The sequence below is a fragment of the Pseudorasbora parva genome, chromosome 14 (genome assembly GCF_024679245.1).
Source record: "Pseudorasbora parva isolate DD20220531a chromosome 14, ASM2467924v1, whole genome shotgun sequence".
Classification (NCBI taxonomy): Eukaryota; Metazoa; Chordata; class Actinopteri; order Cypriniformes; family Gobionidae; genus Pseudorasbora; species Pseudorasbora parva.
Window position 1 is genome coordinate 42,676,673 of NC_090185.1, and position 22,820 is coordinate 42,699,492.

The 22,820-nt window shown below is 33.3% G+C and overlaps 1 protein-coding gene across 2 annotated transcripts in view; it reads right to left on the reverse strand.

Moving 5' to 3' along the window:
- Nucleotides 1-22,820, reverse strand: part of LOC137040644 (5-hydroxytryptamine receptor 3A) — a 50,547-nt gene that overhangs the window by 23,757 nt on the left and 3,970 nt on the right. The gene's annotated exons all lie outside the window — the stretch shown is intronic.

Below are 22,820 nucleotides of genomic sequence, written 5' to 3' on the forward strand. Positions count from 1 at the left end.
TATAAAGTCTGAATCGTGAGATATGAACTCACAATAGCGTTATAAAGTCTGAATCGTGAGATATGAACTCACAATAGCATTATAAAGTCTGAATCGTTAGATATGAACTCACTATAGCGTTATGAAGTCAGAAGCGTGAGATATGAACTCTCAATAGTGTTATAAAGTCTGAATCGTGAGATATGAACTCAATAGCATTATAAAGTCTGAATCGTGAGATATGATCTCACAATAGCGTTATAAAGTCTGAATCGTGAGATATGAACTCACAATAGTGTTATAAAGTCTGAATCGTGAGATATGAACTCACAATAGCGTTATAAAGTCTGAATCGTGAGATATGAACTCACAATAGCGTTATAAAGTCTGAATCGTGAGATATGAACTCAATAGTGTTATAAAGTCTGAATTGTGAGATATGAACTCACAATAGTGTTATAAAGTCTGAATCGTGAGATATGAACTCAATATTGTTATAAAGTCTGAATCGTGAGATATGAACTCACAATAGCGTTATAAAGTCTGAATTGTGAGATATGAACTCACAATAGCGTTATAAAGTCTGAATCGTGATATATTAACTAACAAAAGTGTTATAAAGTCTGAATCATGCGATATGAACTCACAATAGCATTATAAAGTCTGAATCGTGAGATATGAACTCACAATAGCGTTATAAAGTCTGAATCTTGAGATATGAACTCAATAGCGTTATAAAGTCTGAATTGTGAGATATGAACTCACAATAGTGTTATAAAGTCTGAATCGTGAGATATGAACTCAATATTGTTATAAAGTCTGAATCGTGAGATATGAACTCACAATAGCGTTATAAAGTCTGAATTGTGAGATATGAACTCACAATAGCGTTATAAAGTCTGAATCGTGATATATTAACTAACAAAAGTGTTATAAAGTCTGAATCATGCGATATGAACTCACAATAGCATTATAAAGTCTGAATCGTGAGATATGAACTCACAATAGCGTTATGAAGTCAGAAGCGTGAGATATGAACTCACAATAGTGTTATAAAGTCTGAATCGTGATATATTAACTAACAAAAGTGTTATAAAGTCTGAATTATGAGATATGAACTCACAATAGCATTATAAAGTCTGAATCGTGAGATATGAACTCTCAATAGTGTTATAAAGTCTGAATCGTGAGATATGAACTCAATAGTGTTATAAAGTCTGAATCGTGAGATATGAACTCACAATAGCGTTATAAAGTCTGAATCTTGAGATATGAACTCAATAGTGTTATAAAGTCTGAATCGTGAGATATGAATTCACAATAGCGTTATAAAGTCTGAATCGTGAGATATGAACTCACAATAGCGTTATAAAGTCTGAATCGTGAGATATGAACTCAATAGTGTTATAAAGTCTGAATCGGGAGATATGAACTCACAATAGCGTTATAAAGTCTGAATCGTGAGATATGAACTCACAATAGTGTTATAAAGTCTGAATCGTGAAATATGAACTCACAATAGCGTTATAAAGTCTGAATCGTGAGATATGAACTCACAATAGTGTTATAAAGTCGGAGTCGTGAGATATGAACTCACAATAGCGTTATAAAGTCTGAATCGTGAGATATGAACTCACAATAGTGTTATAAAGTCTGAATCGTGAGATATGAACTCACAATAGCGTTATAAAGTCTGAATCGTGAGATATGAACTCAATAGTGTTATAAAGTCTGAATCGTGAGATATGAATTCACAATAGCGTTATAAAGTCTGAATCGTGAGATATGAACTCACAATAGCGTTATAAAGTCTGAATCGTGAGATATGAACTCAATAGTGTTATAAAGTCTGAATCGGGAGATATGAACTCACAATAGCGTTATAAAGTCTGAATCGTGAGATATGAACTCACAATAGTGTTATAAAGTCTGAATCGGGAGATATGAACTCACAATAGCGTTATAAAGTCTGAATCGTGAGATATGAACTCAATAGTGTTATAAAGTCTGAATCGGGAGATATGAACTCACAATAGCGTTATAAAGTCTGAATCGTGAGATATGAACTCAATAGTGTTATAAAGTCTGAATCGGGAGATATGAACTCTCAATAGTGTTATAAAGTCTGAATCGTGAGATATGAACTCACAATAGTGTTATAAAGTCTGAATCGTGAGATATGAACTCACAATAGCGTTATAAAGTCTGAATCGTGAGATATGAACTCACAATAGTGTTATAAAGTCGGAGTCGTGAGATATGAACTCACAATAGCGTTATAAAGTCTGAATCGTGAGATATGAACTCACAATAGTGTTATAAAGTCTGAATCGTGAGATATGAACTCACAATAGCGTTATAAAGTCTGAATCGTGAGATATGAACTCAATAGTGTTATAAAGTCTGAATCGTGAGATATGAACTCACAATAGCATTATAAAGTCTGAATCATGAGATATGAACTCACAATAGCGTTATAAAGTCTGAATCGTGAGATATGAACTCAATAGTGTTATAAAGTCTGAATCATGATATGAACTCACAATAGCATTATAAAGTCTGAATCGTGAGATATGAACTCACAATAGCGTTATAAAGTCTGAATCATGAGATATGAACTCACAATGGCGTTATAAAGTCGGAATCGTGAGATATGAACTCACAATAGTGTTATAAAGTCTGAATCGTGAGATATGAACTCACAATAGCGTTATAAAGTCTGAATCGTGAGATATGAACTCAATAGTGTTATAAAGTCTGAATCGGGAGATATGAACTCACAATAGCGTTATAAAGTCTGAATCGTGAGATATGAACTCAATAGTGTTATAAAGTCTGAATCGGGAGATATGAACTCTCAATAGTGTTATAAAGTCTGAATCGTGAGATATGAACTCACAATAGTGTTATAAAGTCTGAATCGTGAGATATGAACTCACAATAGCGTTATAAAGTCTGAATCGTGAGATATGAACTCACAATAGTGTTATAAAGTCGGAGTCGTGAGATATGAACTCACAATAGCGTTATAAAGTCTGAATCGTGAGATATGAACTCACAATAGTGTTATAAAGTCTGAATCGTGAGATATGAACTCACAATAGCGTTATAAAGTCTGAATCGTGAGATATGAACTCAATAGTGTTATAAAGTCTGAATCGTGAGATATGAACTCACAATAGCATTATAAAGTCTGAATCATGAGATATGAACTCACAATAGCGTTATAAAGTCTGAATCGTGAGATATGAACTCAATAGTGTTATAAAGTCTGAATCATGATATGAACTCACAATAGCATTATAAAGTCTGAATCGTGAGATATGAACTCACAATAGCGTTATAAAGTCTGAATCATGAGATATGAACTCACAATGGCGTTATAAAGTCTGAATCGTGAGATATGAACTCACAATAGTGTTATAAAGTCTGAATCGTGAGACATGAACTCACAATAGCGTTATAAAGTCTGAATCGTGAGAGATGAACTCACAATAGCGTTATAAAGTCTGAATCGTGAGATATGAACTCACAATAGCGTTATAAAGTCTGAATCATGAGATATGAACTCACAATGGCGTTATAAAGTCTGAATCGTGAGATATGAACTCACAATAGTGTTATAAAGTCTGAATCGTGAGATATGAACTCACAATGGCGTCATAAAATCTGAATCGTGAGATATGAACTCACAATAGCGTTATAAGGTCTGAATCGTGAGATATAAACTCAATAGTGTTATAAAGTCAGAATCGTGAGATATGAACTCACAATAGTGTTATAAAGTCTGAATCGTGAGATATAAACTCAATAGTGTTATAAAGTCTGAATCGTGAGATATGAACTCACAATAGCATTATAAAGTCTGAATCGTGAGATATGAACTCACAATAGTGTTATAAAGTCTGAATCGTGAGATATGAACTCACAATAGTGTTATAAAGTCTGAATCGTGAGATATGAACTCACAATAGCGTTATAAAGTCTGAATCGTGAGATATGAACTCACAATAGCGTTATAAGGTCTGATGGTGAGATATAAACTCAATAGTGTTATAAAGTCTGAATCGTGAGATATGAACTCACAATAGTGTTATAAAGTCTGAATCGTGAGATATTAACTCAATAGTGTTATAAAGTCTGAATCGTGAGATATGAACTCACAATAGCATTATAAAGTCTGAATCGTGAGATATGAACTCACAATAGTTTTATAAAGTCTGAATCGTGAGATATGAACTCAATAGCGTTATAAAGTCTGAAGCATGAGATATGAACTCACAATAGCGTTATAAAGTCTGAATCGTGAGATATGAACTCACAATAGTGTTATAAAGTCTGAATCGTGAGATATGAACTCACAATAGTGTTATAAAGTCTGAATCGTGAGATATGAACTCACAATAGCGTTATAAAGTCTGAATCGTGAGATATGAACTCACAATAGTGTTATAAAGTCTGAATCGTGAGATATGAACTCACAATAGCATTATAAAGTCTGAATCGTGAGATATGAACTCACAATAGTGTTATAAAGTCTGAATCGTGAGATATGAACTCAATAGTGTTATAAAGTCTGAATCATGATATGAACTCACAATAGCATTATAAAGTCTGAATCGTGAGATATGAACTCACAATAGCGTTATAAAGTCTGAATCATGAGATATGAACTCACAATGGCGTTATAAAGTCTGAATCGTGAGATATGAACTCACAATAGTGTTATAAAGTCTGAATCGTGAGATATGAACTCACAATAGCGTTATAAAGTCTGAATCGTGAGATATGAACTCAATAGTGTTATAAAGTCTGAATCGGGAGATATGAACTCACAATAGCGTTATAAAGTCTGAATCGTGAGATATGAACTCAATAGTGTTATAAAGTCTGAATCGGGAGATATGAACTCTCAATAGTGTTATAAAGTCTGAATCGTGAGATATGAACTCACAATAGTGTTATAAAGTCTGAATCGTGAGATATGAACTCACAATAGCGTTATAAAGTCTGAATCGTGAGATATGAACTCACAATAGTGTTATAAAGTCGGAGTCGTGAGATATGAACTCACAATAGCGTTATAAAGTCTGAATCGTGAGATATGAACTCACAATAGTGTTATAAAGTCTGAATCGTGAGATATGAACTCACAATAGCGTTATAAAGTCTGAATCGTGAGATATAAACTCAATAGTGTTATAAAGTCTGAATCGTGAGATATGAACTCACAATAGCATTATAAAGTCTGAATCATGAGATATGAACTCACAATAGCGTTATAAAGTCTGAATCGTGAGATATGAACTCAATAGTGTTATAAAGTCTGAATCATGATATGAACTCACAATAGCATTATAAAGTCTGAATCGTGAGATATGAACTCACAATAGCGTTATAAAGTCTGAATCATGAGATATGAACTCACAATGGCGTTATAAAGTCTGAATCGTGAGATATGAACTCACAATAGTGTTATAAAGTCTGAATCGTGAGACATGAACTCACAATAGCGTTATAAAGTCTGAATCGTGAGAGATGAACTCACAATAGCGTTATAAAGTCTGAATCGTGAGATATGAACTCACAATAGCGTTATAAAGTCTGAATCATGAGATATGAACTCACAATGGCGTTATAAAGTCTGAATCGTGAGATATGAACTCACAATAGTGTTATAAAGTCTGAATCGTGAGATATGAACTCACAATGGCGTCATAAAATCTGAATCGTGAGATATGAACTCACAATAGCGTTATAAGGTCTGAATCGTGAGATATAAACTCAATAGTGTTATAAAGTCTGAATCGTGAGATATGAACTCACAATAGTGTTATAAAGTCTGAATCGTGAGATATAAACTCAATAGTGTTATAAAGTCTGAATCGTGAGATATGAACTCACAATAGCATTATAAAGTCTGAATCGTGAGATATGAACTCACAATAGTGTTATAAAGTCTGAATCGTGAGATATGAACTCACAATAGTGTTATAAAGTCTGAATCGTGAGATATGAACTCACAATAGCGTTATAAAGTCTGAATCGTGAGATATGAACTCACAATAGCGTTATAAGGTCTGATGGTGAGATATAAACTCAATAGTGTTATAAAGTCTGAATCGTGAGATATGAACTCACAATAGTGTTATAAAGTCTGAATCGTGAGATATTAACTCAATAGTGTTATAAAGTCTGAATCGTGAGATATGAACTCACAATAGCATTATAAAGTCTGAATCGTGAGATATGAACTCACAATAGTTTTATAAAGTCTGAATCGTGAGATATGAACTCAATAGCGTTATAAAGTCTGAAGCATGAGATATGAACTCACAATAGCGTTATAAAGTCTGAATCGTGAGATATGAACTCACAATAGTGTTATAAAGTCTGAATCGTGAGATATGAACTCACAATAGTGTTATAAAGTCTGAATCGTGAGATATGAACTCACAATAGCGTTATAAAGTCTGAATCGTGAGATATGAACTCACAATAGTGTTATAAAGTCTGAATCGTGAGATATGAACTCACAATAGCATTATAAAGTCTGAATCGTGAGATATGAACTCACAATAGTGTTATAAAGTCTGAATCGTGAGATATGAACTCACAATAGTGTTATAAAGTCTGAATCGTGAGATATGAACTCACAATAGCGTTATAAGGTCTGATGGTGAGATATAAACTCAATAGTGTTATAAAGTCTGAATCGTGAGATATGAACTCACAATAGTGTTATAAAGTCTGAATCGTGAGATATTAACTCAATAGTGTTATAAAGTCTGAATCGTGAGATATGAACTCACAATAGCATTATAAAGTCTGAATCGTGAGATATGAACTCACAATAGTTTTATAAAGTCTGAATCGTGAGATATGAACTCAATAGCGTTATAAAGTCTGAAGCATGAGATATGAACTCACAATAGCGTTATAAAGTCTGAATCGTGAGATATGAACTCAATAGTGTTATAAAGTCTGAAGCATGAGATATGAACTCACAATAGCGTTATAAAGTCTGAATCGTGAGATATGAACTCAATAGTGTTATAAAGTCTGAATCGTGAGATATGAACTCACAATAGCATTATAAAGTCTGAATCGTGAGATATGAACTCAATAGCGTTATAAAGTCTGAATCGTGAGATATGAACTCAATAGTGTTATAAAGTCTGAATCGTGAGATATGAACTCAATAGCGTTATAAAGTCTGAAGCATGAGATATGAACTCACAATAGCGTTATAAAGTCTGAATCGTGAGATATGAACTCACAATAGTGTTATAAAGTCTGAATCGTGAGATATGAACTCACAATAGCATTATAAAGTCTGAATCGTGAGATATGAACTCACAATAGTGTTATAAAGTCTGAATCGTGAGATATGAACTCAATAGTGTTATAAAGTCTGAATCATGATATGAACTCACAATAGCATTATAAAGTCTGAATCGTGAGATATGAACTCACAATAGCGTTATAAAGTCTGAATCATGAGATATGAACTCACAATGGCGTTATAAAGTCTGAATCGTGAGATATGAACTCACAATAGTGTTATAAAGTCTGAATCGTGAGATATGAACTCACAATAGCGTTATAAAGTCTGAATCGTGAGATATGAACTCAATAGTGTTATAAAGTCTGAATCGGGAGATATGAACTCACAATAGCGTTATAAAGTCTGAATCGTGAGATATGAACTCAATAGTGTTATAAAGTCTGAATCGGGAGATATGAACTCTCAATAGTGTTATAAAGTCTGAATCGTGAGATATGAACTCACAATAGTGTTATAAAGTCTGAATCGTGAGATATGAACTCACAATAGCGTTATAAAGTCTGAATCGTGAGATATGAACTCACAATAGTGTTATAAAGTCGGAGTCGTGAGATATGAACTCACAATAGCGTTATAAAGTCTGAATCGTGAGATATGAACTCACAATAGTGTTATAAAGTCTGAATCGTGAGATATGAACTCACAATAGCGTTATAAAGTCTGAATCGTGAGATATGAACTCAATAGTGTTATAAAGTCTGAATCGTGAGATATGAACTCACAATAGCATTATAAAGTCTGAATCATGAGATATGAACTCACAATAGTGTTATAAAGTCTGAATCGTGAGATATGAACTCACAATAGCGTTATAAAGTCTGAATCGTGAGATATGAACTCAATAGTGTTATAAAGTCTGAATCATGATATGAACTCACAATAGCATTATAAAGTCTGAATCGTGAGATATGAACTCACAATAGCGTTATAAAGTCTGAATCATGAGATATGAACTCACAATGGCGTTATAAAGTCTGAATCGTGAGATATGAACTCACAATAGTGTTATAAAGTCTGAATCGTGAGATATGAACTCACAATAGCGTTATAAAGTCTGAATCGTGAGATATGAACTCAATAGTGTTATAAAGTCTGAATCGGGAGATATGAACTCACAATAGCGTTATAAAGTCTGAATCGTGAGATATGAACTCAATAGTGTTATAAAGTCTGAATCGGGAGATATGAACTCTCAATAGTGTTATAAAGTCTGAATCGTGAGATATGAACTCACAATAGTGTTATAAAGTCTGAATCGTGAGATATGAACTCACAATAGCGTTATAAAGTCTGAATCGTGAGATATGAACTCACAATAGTGTTATAAAGTCGGAGTCGTGAGATATGAACTCACAATAGCGTTATAAAGTCTGAATCGTGAGATATGAACTCACAATAGTGTTATAAAGTCTGAATCGTGAGATATGAACTCACAATAGCGTTATAAAGTCTGAATCGTGAGATATGAACTCAATAGTGTTATAAAGTCTGAATCGTGAGATATGAACTCACAATAGCATTATAAAGTCTGAATCATGAGATATGAACTCACAATAGCGTTATAAAGTCTGAATCGTGAGATATGAACTCAATAGTGTTATAAAGTCTGAATCATGATATGAACTCACAATAGCATTATAAAGTCTGAATCGTGAGATATGAACTCACAATAGCGTTATAAAGTCTGAATCATGAGATATGAACTCACAATGGCGTTATAAAGTCTGAATCGTGAGATATGAACTCACAATAGTGTTATAAAGTCTGAATCGTGAGACATGAACTCACAATAGCGTTATAAAGTCTGAATCGTGAGAGATGAACTCACAATAGCGTTATAAAGTCTGAATCGTGAGATATGAACTCACAATAGCGTTATAAAGTCTGAATCATGAGATATGAACTCACAATGGCGTTATAAAGTCTGAATCGTGAGATATGAACTCACAATAGTGTTATAAAGTCTGAATCGTGAGATATGAACTCACAATGGTGTCATAAAATCTGAATCGTGAGATATGAACTCACAATAGCGTTATAAGGTCTGAATCGTGAGATATAAACTCAATAGTGTTATAAAGTCTGAATCGTGAGATATGAACTCACAATAGTGTTATAAAGTCTGAATCGTGAGATATAAACTCAATAGTGTTATAAAGTCTGAATCGTGAGATATGAACTCACAATAGCATTATAAAGTCTGAATCGTGAGATATGAACTCACAATAGTGTTATAAAGTCTGAATCGTGAGATATGAACTCACAATAGTGTTATAAAGTCTGAATCGTGAGATATGAACTCACAATAGCGTTATAAAGTCTGAATCGTGAGATATGAACTCACAATAGCGTTATAAGGTCTGATGGTGAGATATAAACTCAATAGTGTTATAAAGTCTGAATCGTGAGATATGAACTCACAATAGTGTTATAAAGTCTGAATCGTGAGATATTAACTCAATAGTGTTATAAAGTCTGAATCGTGAGATATGAACTCACAATAGCATTATAAAGTCTGAATCGTGAGATATGAACTCACAATAGTTTTATAAAGTCTGAATCGTGAGATATGAACTCAATAGCGTTATAAAGTCTGAAGCATGAGATATGAACTCACAATAGCGTTATAAAGTCTGAATCGTGAGATATGAACTCACAATAGTGTTATAAAGTCTGAATCGTGAGATATGAACTCACAATAGTGTTATAAAGTCTGAATCGTGAGATATGAACTCACAATAGCGTTATAAAGTCTGAATCGTGAGATATGAACTCACAATAGTGTTATAAAGTCTGAATCGTGAGATATGAACTCACAATAGCATTATAAAGTCTGAATCGTGAGATATGAACTCACAATAGTGTTATAAAGTCTGAATCGTGAGATATGAACTCACAATAGTGTTATAAAGTCTGAATCGTGAGATATGAACTCACAATAGCGTTATAAAGTCTGAATCGTGAGATATGAACTCACAATAGCGTTATAAGGTCTGATGGTGAGATATAAACTCAATAGTGTTATAAAGTCTGAATCGTGAGATATGAACTCACAATAGTGTTATAAAGTCTGAATCGTGAGATATTAACTCAATAGTGTTATAAAGTCTGAATCGTGAGATATGAACTCACAATAGCATTATAAAGTCTGAATCGTGAGATATGAACTCACAATAGTTTTATAAAGTCTGAATCGTGAGATATGAACTCAATAGCGTTATAAAGTCTGAAGCATGAGATATGAACTCACAATAGCGTTATAAAGTCTGAATCGTGAGATATGAACTCAATAGTGTTATAAAGTCTGAAGCATGAGATATGAACTCACAATAGCGTTATAAAGTCTGAATCGTGAGATATGAACTCAATAGTGTTATAAAGTCTGAATCGTGAGATATGAACTCACAATAGCATTATAAAGTCTGAATCGTGAGATATGAACTCAATAGCGTTATAAAGTCTGAATCGTGAGATATGAACTCAATAGTGTTATAAAGTCTGAATCGTGAGATATGAACTCAATAGCGTTATAAAGTCTGAAGCATGAGATATGAACTCACAATAGCGTTATAAAGTCTGAATCGTGAGATATGAACTCACAATAGTGTTATAAAGTCTGAATCGTGAGATATGAACTCACAATAGCATTATAAAGTCTGAATCGTGAGATATGAACTCACAATAGTGTTATAAAGTCTGAATCGTGAGATATGAACTCAATAGTGTTATAAAGTCGGAGTCGTGAGATATGAACTCACAATAGCGTTATAAAGTCTGAATCGTGAGATATGAACTCACAATAGTGTTATAAAGTCTGAATCGTGAGATATGAACTCACAATAGCGTTATAAAGTCTGAATCGTGAGATATGAACTCAATAGTGTTATAAAGTCTGAATCGTGAGATATGAATTCACAATAGCGTTATAAAGTCTGAATCGTGAGATATGAACTCACAATAGCGTTATAAAGTCTGAATCGTGAGATATGAACTCAATAGTGTTATAAAGTCTGAATCGGGAGATATGAACTCACAATAGCGTTATAAAGTCTGAATCGTGAGATATGAACTCACAATAGTGTTATAAAGTCTGAATCGGGAGATATGAACTCACAATAGCGTTATAAAGTCTGAATCGTGAGATATGAACTCAATAGTGTTATAAAGTCTGAATCGGGAGATATGAACTCACAATAGCGTTATAAAGTCTGAATCGTGAGATATGAACTCAATAGTGTTATAAAGTCTGAATCGTGAGATATGAACTCACAATAGTGTTATAAAGTCTGAATCGTGAGATATGAACTCACAATAGCGTTATAAAGTCTGAATCGTGAGATATGAACTCACAATAGTGTTATAAAGTCGGAGTCGTGAGATATGAACTCACAATAGCGTTATAAAGTCTGAATCGTGAGATATGAACTCACAATAGTGTTATAAAGTCTGAATCGTGAGATATGAACTCACAATAGCGTTATAAAGTCTGAATCGTGAGATATGAACTCAATAGTGTTATAAAGTCTGAATCGTGAGATATGAACTCACAATAGCATTATAAAGTCTGAATCATGAGATATGAACTCACAATAGCGTTATAAAGTCTGAATCGTGAGATATGAACTCAATAGTGTTATAAAGTCTGAATCATGATATGAACTCACAATAGCATTATAAAGTCTGAATCGTGAGATATGAACTCACAATAGCGTTATAAAGTCTGAATCATGAGATATGAACTCACAATGGCGTTATAAAGTCTGAATCGTGAGATATGAACTCACAATAGTGTTATAAAGTCTGAATCGTGAGATATGAACTCACAATAGCGTTATAAAGTCTGAATCGTGAGATATGAACTCAATAGTGTTATAAAGTCTGAATCGGGAGATATGAACTCACAATAGCGTTATAAAGTCTGAATCGTGAGATATGAACTCAATAGTGTTATAAAGTCTGAATCGGGAGATATGAACTCTCAATAGTGTTATAAAGTCTGAATCGTGAGATATGAACTCACAATAGTGTTATAAAGTCTGAATCGTGAGATATGAACTCACAATAGCGTTATAAAGTCTGAATCGTGAGATATGAACTCACAATAGTGTTATAAAGTCGGAGTCGTGAGATATGAACTCACAATAGCGTTATAAAGTCTGAATCGTGAGATATGAACTCACAATAGTGTTATAAAGTCTGAATCGTGAGATATGAACTCACAATAGCGTTATAAAGTCTGAATCGTGAGATATGAACTCAATAGTGTTATAAAGTCTGAATCGTGAGATATGAACTCACAATAGCATTATAAAGTCTGAATCATGAGATATGAACTCACAATAGCGTTATAAAGTCTGAATCGTGAGATATGAACTCAATAGTGTTATAAAGTCTGAATCATGATATGAACTCACAATAGCATTATAAAGTCTGAATCGTGAGATATGAACTCACAATAGCGTTATAAAGTCTGAATCATGAGATATGAACTCACAATGGCGTTATAAAGTCTGAATCGTGAGATATGAACTCACAATAGTGTTATAAAGTCTGAATCGTGAGACATGAACTCACAATAGCGTTATAAAGTCTGAATCGTGAGAGATGAACTCACAATAGCGTTATAAAGTCTGAATCGTGAGATATGAACTCACAATAGCGTTATAAAGTCTGAATCATGAGATATGAACTCACAATGGCGTTATAAAGTCTGAATCGTGAGATATGAACTCACAATAGTGTTATAAAGTCTGAATCGTGAGATATGAACTCACAATGGCGTCATAAAATCTGAATCGTGAGATATGAACTCACAATAGCGTTATAAGGTCTGAATCGTGAGATATAAACTCAATAGTGTTATAAAGTCTGAATCGTGAGATATGAACTCACAATAGTGTTATAAAGTCTGAATCGTGAGATATAAACTCAATAGTGTTATAAAGTCTGAATCGTGAGATATGAACTCACAATAGCATTATAAAGTCTGAATCGTGAGATATGAACTCACAATAGTGTTATAAAGTCTGAATCGTGAGATATGAACTCACAATAGTGTTATAAAGTCTGAATCGTGAGATATGAACTCACAATAGCGTTATAAAGTCTGAATCGTGAGATATGAACTCACAATAGCGTTATAAGGTCTGATGGTGAGATATAAACTCAATAGTGTTATAAAGTCTGAATCGTGAGATATGAACTCACAATAGTGTTATAAAGTCTGAATCGTGAGATATTAACTCAATAGTGTTATAAAGTCTGAATCGTGAGATATGAACTCACAATAGCATTATAAAGTCTGAATCGTGAGATATGAACTCACAATAGTTTTATAAAGTCTGAATCGTGAGATATGAACTCAATAGCGTTATAAAGTCTGAAGCATGAGATATGAACTCACAATAGCGTTATAAAGTCTGAATCGTGAGATATGAACTCACAATAGTGTTATAAAGTCTGAATCGTGAGATATGAACTCACAATAGTGTTATAAAGTCTGAATCGTGAGATATGAACTCACAATAGCGTTATAAAGTCTGAATCGTGAGATATGAACTCACAATAGTGTTATAAAGTCTGAATCGTGAGATATGAACTCACAATAGCATTATAAAGTCTGAATCGTGAGATATGAACTCACAATAGTGTTATAAAGTCTGAATCGTGAGATATGAACTCAATAGTGTTATAAAGTCTGAATCATGATATGAACTCACAATAGCATTATAAAGTCTGAATCGTGAGATATGAACTCACAATAGCGTTATAAAGTCTGAATCATGAGATATGAACTCACAATGGCGTTATAAAGTCTGAATCGTGAGATATGAACTCACAATAGTGTTATAAAGTCTGAATCGTGAGATATGAACTCACAATAGCGTTATAAAGTCTGAATCGTGAGATATGAACTCAATAGTGTTATAAAGTCTGAATCGGGAGATATGAACTCACAATAGCGTTATAAAGTCTGAATCGTGAGATATGAACTCAATAGTGTTATAAAGTCTGAATCGGGAGATATGAACTCTCAATAGTGTTATAAAGTCTGAATCGTGAGATATGAACTCACAATAGTGTTATAAAGTCTGAATCGTGAGATATGAACTCACAATAGCGTTATAAAGTCTGAATCGTGAGATATGAACTCACAATAGTGTTATAAAGTCGGAGTCGTGAGATATGAACTCACAATAGCGTTATAAAGTCTGAATCGTGAGATATGAACTCACAATAGTGTTATAAAGTCTGAATCGTGAGATATGAACTCACAATAGCGTTATAAAGTCTGAATCGTGAGATATAAACTCAATAGTGTTATAAAGTCTGAATCGTGAGATATGAACTCACAATAGCATTATAAAGTCTGAATCATGAGATATGAACTCACAATAGCGTTATAAAGTCTGAATCGTGAGATATGAACTCAATAGTGTTATAAAGTCTGAATCATGATATGAACTCACAATAGCATTATAAAGTCTGAATCGTGAGATATGAACTCACAATAGCGTTATAAAGTCTGAATCATGAGATATGAACTCACAATGGCGTTATAAAGTCTGAATCGTGAGATATGAACTCACAATAGTGTTATAAAGTCTGAATCGTGAGACATGAACTCACAATAGCGTTATAAAGTCTGAATCGTGAGAGATGAACTCACAATAGCGTTATAAAGTCTGAATCGTGAGATATGAACTCACAATAGCGTTATAAAGTCTGAATCATGAGATATGAACTCACAATGGCGTTATAAAGTCTGAATCGTGAGATATGAACTCACAATAGTGTTATAAAGTCTGAATCGTGAGATATGAACTCACAATGGCGTCATAAAATCTGAATCGTGAGATATGAACTCACAATAGCGTTATAAGGTCTGAATCGTGAGATATAAACTCAATAGTGTTATAAAGTCTGAATCGTGAGATATGAACTCACAATAGTGTTATAAAGTCTGAATCGTGAGATATAAACTCAATAGTGTTATAAAGTCTGAATCGTGAGATATGAACTCACAATAGCATTATAAAGTCTGAATCGTGAGATATGAACTCACAATAGTGTTATAAAGTCTGAATCGTGAGATATGAACTCACAATAGTGTTATAAAGTCTGAATCGTGAGATATGAACTCACAATAGCGTTATAAAGTCTGAATCGTGAGATATGAACTCACAATAGTGTTATAAGGTCTGATGGTGAGATATAAACTCAATAGTGTTATAAAGTCTGAATCGTGAGATATGAACTCACAATAGTGTTATAAAGTCTGAATCGTGAGATATTAACTCAATAGTGTTATAAAGTCTGAATCGTGAGATATGAACTCACAATAGCATTATAAAGTCTGAATCGTGAGATATGAACTCACAATAGTTTTATAAAGTCTGAATCGTGAGATATGAACTCAATAGCGTTATAAAGTCTGAAGCATGAGATATGAACTCACAATAGCGTTATAAAGTCTGAATCGTGAGATATGAACTCACAATAGTGTTATAAAGTCTGAATCGTGAGATATGAACTCACAATAGTGTTATAAAATCTGAATCGTGAGATATGAACTCACAATAGCGTTATAAAGTCTGAATCGTGAGATATGAACTCACAATAGTGTTATAAAGTCTGAATCGTGAGATATGAACTCACAATAGCATTATAAAGTCTGAATCGTGAGATATGAACTCACAATAGTGTTATAAAGTCTGAATCGTGAGATATGAACTCACAATAGTGTTATAAAGTCTGAATCGTGAGATATGAACTCACAATAGCGTTATAAAGTCTGAATCGTGAGATATGAACTCACAATAGCGTTATAAGGTCTGATGGTGAGATATAAACTCAATAGTGTTATAAAGTCTGAATCGTGAGATATGAACTCACAATAGTGTTATAAAGTCTGAATCGTGAGATATTAACTCAATAGTGTTATAAAGTCTGAATCGTGAGATATGAACTCACAATAGCATTATAAAGTCTGAATCGTGAGATATGAACTCACAATAGTTTTATAAAGTCTGAATCGTGAGATATGAACTCAATAGCGTTATAAAGTCTGAAGCATGAGATATGAACTCACAATAGCGTTATAAAGTCTGAATCGTGAGATATGAACTCAATAGTGTTATAAAGTCTGAAGCATGAGATATGAACTCACAATAGCGTTATAAAGTCTGAATCGTGAGATATGAACTCAATAGTGTTATAAAGTCTGAATCGTGAGATATGAACTCACAATAGCATTATAAAGTCTGAATCGTGAGATATGAACTCACAATAGTGTTATAAAGTCTGAATCGTGAGATATGAACTCAATAGTGTTATAAAGTCTGAATCGTGAGATATGAACTCAATAGCGTTATAAAGTCTGAAGCATGAGATATGAACTCACAATAGCGTTATAAAGTCTGAATCATGAGATATGAACTCACAATAGTGTTATAAAGTCTGAATCGTGAGATATGAACTCACAATAGCATTATAAAGTCTGAATCGTGAGATATGAACTCACAATAGTGTTATAAAGTCTGAATCGTGAGATATGAACTCAATAGTGTTATAAAGTCTGAATCGGGAGATATGAACTCACAATAGCGTTATAAAGTCTGAATCGTGAGATATGAACTCAATAGTGTTATAAAGTCTGAATCGGGAGATATGAACTCTCAATAGTGTTATAAAGTCTGAATCGTGAGATATGAACTCACAATAGTGTTATAAAGTCTGAATCGTGAGATATGAACTCACAATAGCGTTATAAAGTCTGAATCGTGAGATATGAACTCACAATAGTGTTATAAAGTCGGAGTCGTGAGATATGAACTCACAATAGCGTTATAAAGTCTGAATCGTGAGATATGAACTCACAATAGTGTTATAAAGTCTGAATCGTGAGATATGAACTCACAATAGCGTTATAAAGTCTGAATCGTGAGATATGAACTCAATAGTGTTATAAAGTCTGAATCGTGAGATATGAACTCACAATAGCATTATAAAGTCTGAATCATGAGATATGAACTCACAATAGTGTTATAAAGTCTGAATCGTGAGATATGAACTCACAATAGCGTTATAAAGTCTGAATCGTGAGATATGAACTCAATAGTGTTATAAAGTCTGAATCATGATATGAACTCACAATAGCATTATAAAGTCTGAATCGTGAGATATGAACTCACAATAGCGTTATAAAGTCTGAATCATGAGATATGAACTCACAATGGCGTTATAAAGTCTGAATCGTGAGATATGAACTCACAATAGTGTTATAAAGTCTGAATCGTGAGATATGAACTCACAATAGCGTTATAAAGTCTGAATCGTGAGATATGAACTCAATAGTGTTATAAAGTCTGAATCGGGAGATATGAACTCACAATAGCGTTATAAAGTCTGAATCGTGAGATATGAACTCAATAGTGTTATAAAGTCTGAATCGGGAGATATGAACTCTCAATAGTGTTATAAAGTCTGAATCGTGAGATATGAACTCACAATAGTGTTATAAAGTCTGAATCGTGAGATATGAACTCACAATAGCGTTATAAAGTCTGAATCGTGAGATATGAACTCACAATAGTGTTATAAAGTCGGAGTCGTGAGATATGAACTCACAATAGCGTTATAAAGTCTGAATCGTGAGATATGAACTCACAATAGTGTTATAAAGTCTGAATCGTGAGATATGAACTCACAATAGCGTTATAAAGTCTGAATCGTGAGATATGAACTCAATAGTGTTATAAAGTCTGAATCGTGAGATATGAACTCACAATAGCATTATAAAGTCTGAATCATGAGATATGAACTCACAATAGCGTTATAAAGTCTGAATCGTGAGATATGAACTCAATAGTGTTATAAAGTCTGAATCATGATATGAACTCACAATAGCATTATAAAGTCTGAATCGTGAGATATGAACTCACAATAGCGTTATAAAGTCTGAATCATGAGATATGAACTCACAATGGCGTTATAAAGTCTGAATCGTGAGATATGAACTCACAATAGTGTTATAAAGTCTGAATCGTGAGACATGAACTCACAATAGCGTTATAAAGTCTGAATCGTGAGAGATGAACTCACAATAGCGTTATAAAGTCTGAATCGTGAGATATGAACTCACAATAGCGTTATAAAGTCTGAATCATGAGATATGAACTCACAATGGCGTTATAAAGTCTGAATCGTGAGATATGAACTCACAATAGTGTTATAAAGTCTGAATCGTGAGATATGAACTCACAATGGTGTCATAAAATCTGAATCGTGAGATATGAACTCACAATAGCGTTATAAGGTCTGAATCGTGAGATATAAACTCAATAGTGTTATAAAGTCTGAATCGTGAGATATGAACTCACAATAGTGTTATAAAGTCTGAATCGTGAGATATAAACTCAATAGTGTTATAAAGTCTGAATCGTGAGATATGAACTCACAATAGCATTATAAAGTCTGAATCGTGAGATATGAACTCACAATAGTGTTATAAAGTCTGAATCGTGAGATATGAACTCACAATAGTGTTATAAAGTCTGAATCGTGAGATATGAACTCACAATAGCGTTATAAAGTCTGAATCGTGAGATATGAACTCACAATAGCGTTATAAGGTCTGATGGTGAGATATAAACTCAATAGTGTTATAAAGTCTGAATCGTGAGATATGAACTCACAATAGTGTTATAAAGTCTGAATCGTGAGATATTAACTCAATAGTGTTATAAAGTCTGAATCGTGAGATATGAACTCACAATAGCATTATAAAGTCTGAATCGTGAGATATGAACTCACAATAGTTTTATAAAGTCTGAATCGTGAGATATGAACTCAATAGCGTTATAAAGTCTGAAGCATGAGATATGAACTCACAATAGCGTTATAAAGTCTGAATCGTGAGATATGAACTCACAATAGTGTTATAAAGTCTGAATCGTGAGATATGAACTCACAATAGTGTTATAAAGTCTGAATCGTGAGATATGAACTCACAATAGCGTTATAAAGTCTGAATCGTGAGATATGAACTCACAATAGTGTTATAAAGTCTGAATCGTGAGATATGAACTCACAATAGCATTATAAAGTCTGAATCGTGAGATATGAACTCACAATAGTGTTATAAAGTCTGAATCGTGAGATATGAACTCACAATAGTGTTATAAAGTCTGAATCGTGAGATATGAACTCACAATAGCGTTATAAAGTCTGAATCGTGAGATATGAACTCACAATAGCGTTATAAGGTCTGATGGTGAGATATAAACTCAATAGTGTTATAAAGTCTGAATCGTGAGATATGAACTCACAATAGTGTTATAAAGTCTGAATCGTGAGATATTAACTCAATAGTGTTATAAAGTCTGAATCGTGAGATATGAACTCACAATAGCATTATAAAGTCTGAATCGTGAGATATGAACTCACAATAGTTTTATAAAGTCTGAATCGTGAGATATGAACTCAATAGCGTTATAAAGTCTGAAGCATGAGATATGAACTCACAATAGCGTTATAAAGTCTGAATCGTGAGATATGAACTCAATAGTGTTATAAAGTCTGAAGCATGAGATATGAACTCACAATAGCGTTATAAAGTCTGAATCGTGAGATATGAACTCAATAGTGTTATAAAGTCTGAATCGTGAGATATGAACTCACAATAGCATTATAAAGTCTGAATCGTGAGATATGAACTCAATAGCGTTATAAAGTCTGAATCGTGAGATATGAACTCAATAGTGTTATAAAGTCTGAATCGTGAGATATGAACTCAATAGCGTTATAAAGTCTGAAGCATGAGATATGAACTCACAATAGCGTTATAAAGTCTGAATCGTGAGATATGAACTCACAATAGTGTTATAAAGTCTGAATCGTGAGATATGAACTCACAATAGCATTATAAAGTCTGAATCGTGAGATATGAACTCACAATAGTGTTATAAAGTCTGAATCGTGAGATATGAACTCAATAGTGTTATAAAGTCTGAATCATGATATGAACTCACAATAGCATTATAAAGTCTGAATCGTGAGATATGAACTCACAATAGCGTTATAAAGTCTGAATCATGAGATATGAACTCACAATGGCGTTATAAAGTCTGAATCGTGAGATATGAACTCACAATAGTGTTATAAAGTCTGAATCGTGAGATATGAACTCACAATAGCGTTATAAAGTCTGAATCGTGAGATATGAACTCAATAGTGTTATAAAGTCTGAATCGGGAGATATGAACTCACAATAGCGTTATAAAGTCTGAATCGTGAGATATGAACTCAATAGTGTTATAAAGTCTGAATCGGGAGATATGAACTCTCAATAGTGTTATAAAGTCTGAATCGTGAGATATGAACTCACAATAGTGTTATAAAGTCTGAATCGTGAGATATGAACTCACAATAGCGTTATAAAGTCTGAATCGTGAGATATGAACTCACAATAGTGTTATAAAGTCGGAGTCGTGAGATATGAACTCACAATAGCGTTATAAAGTCTGAATCGTGAGATATGAACTCACAATAGTGTTATAAAGTCTGAATCGTGAGATATGAACTCACAATAGCGTTATAAAGTCTGAATCGTGAGATATGAACTCAATAGTGTTATAAAGTCTGAATCGTGAGATATGAACTCACAATAGCATTATAAAGTCTGAATCATGAGATATGAACTCACAATAGTGTTATAAAGTCTGAATCGTGAGATATGAACTCACAATAGCGTTATAAAGTCTGAATCGTGAGATATGAACTCAATAGTGTTATAAAGTCTGAATCGTGAGATATGAACTCACAATAGCATTATAAAGTCTGAATCATGAGATATGAACTCACAATAGTGTTATAAAGTCTGAATCGTGAGATATGAACTCACAATAGTGTTATAAAGTCTGAATCGTGAGATATGAACTCACAATAGCGTTATAAAGTCTGAATCGTGAGATATGAACTCAATAGTGTTATAAAGTCTGAATCGTGAGATATGAACTCAATAGTGTTATAAAGTCTGAATCATGATATGAACTCACAATAGCATTATAAAGTCTGAATCGTGAGATATGAACTCACAATAGCGTTATAAAGTCTGAATCATGAGATATGAACTCACAATGGCGTTATAAAGTCTGAATCGTGAGATATGAACTCACAATAGTGTTATAAAGTCTGAATCGTGAGACATGAACTCACAATAGCGTTATAAAGTCTGAATCGTGAGAGATGAACTCACAATAGCGTTATAAAGTCTGAATCGTGAGATATGAACTCACAATAGCGTTATAAAGTCTGAATCATGAGATATGAACTCACAATGGCGTTATAAAGTCTGAATCGTGAGATATGAACTCACAATAGTGTTATAAAGTCTGAATCGTGAGATATGAACTCACAATGGCGTCATAAAATCTGAATCGTGAGATATGAACTCACAATAGCGTTATAAGGTCTGAATCGTGAGATATAAACTCAATAGTGTTATAAAGTCTGAATCGTGAGATATGAACTCACAATAGTGTTATAAAGTCTGAATCGTGAGATATAAACTCAATAGTGTTATAAAGTCTGAATCGTGAGATATGAACTCACAATAGCATTATAAAGTCTGAATCGTGAGATATGAACTCACAATAGTGTTATAAAGTCTGAATCGTGAGATATGAACTCACAATAGTGTAATAAAGTCTGAATCGTGAGATATGAACTCACAATAGCGTTATAAAGTCTGAATCGTGAGATATGAACTCACAATAGCGTTATAAGGTCTGATGGTGAGATATAAACTCAATAGTGTTATAAAGTCTGAATCGTGAGATATGAACTCACAATAGTGTTATAAAGTCTGAATCGTGAGATATTAACTCAATAGTGTTATAAAGTCTGAATCGTGAGATATGAACTCACAATAGCATTATAAAGTCTGAATCGTGAGATATGAACTCACAATAGTTTTATAAAGTCTGAATCGTGAGATATGAACTCAATAGCGTTATAAAGTCTGAAGCATGAGATATGAACTCACAATAGCGTTATAAAGTCTGAATCGTGAGATATGAACTCACAATAGTGTTATAAAGTCTGAATCGTGAGATATGAACTCACAATAGTGTTATAAAGTCTGAATCGTGAGATATGAACTCACAATAGCGTTATAAAGTCTGAATCGTGAGATATGAACTCACAATAGTGTTATAAAGTCTGAATCGTGAGATATGAACTCACAATAGCATTATAAAGTCTGAATCGTGAGATATGAACTCACAATAGTGTTATAAAGTCTGAATCGTGAGATATGAACTCACAATAGTGTTATAAAGTCTGAATCGTGAGATATGAACTCACAATAGCGTTATAAAGTCTGAATCGTGAGATATGAACTCACAATAGCGTTATAAGGTCTGATGGTGAGATATAAACTCAATAGTGTTATAAAGTCTGAATCGTGAGATATGAACTCACAATAGTGTTA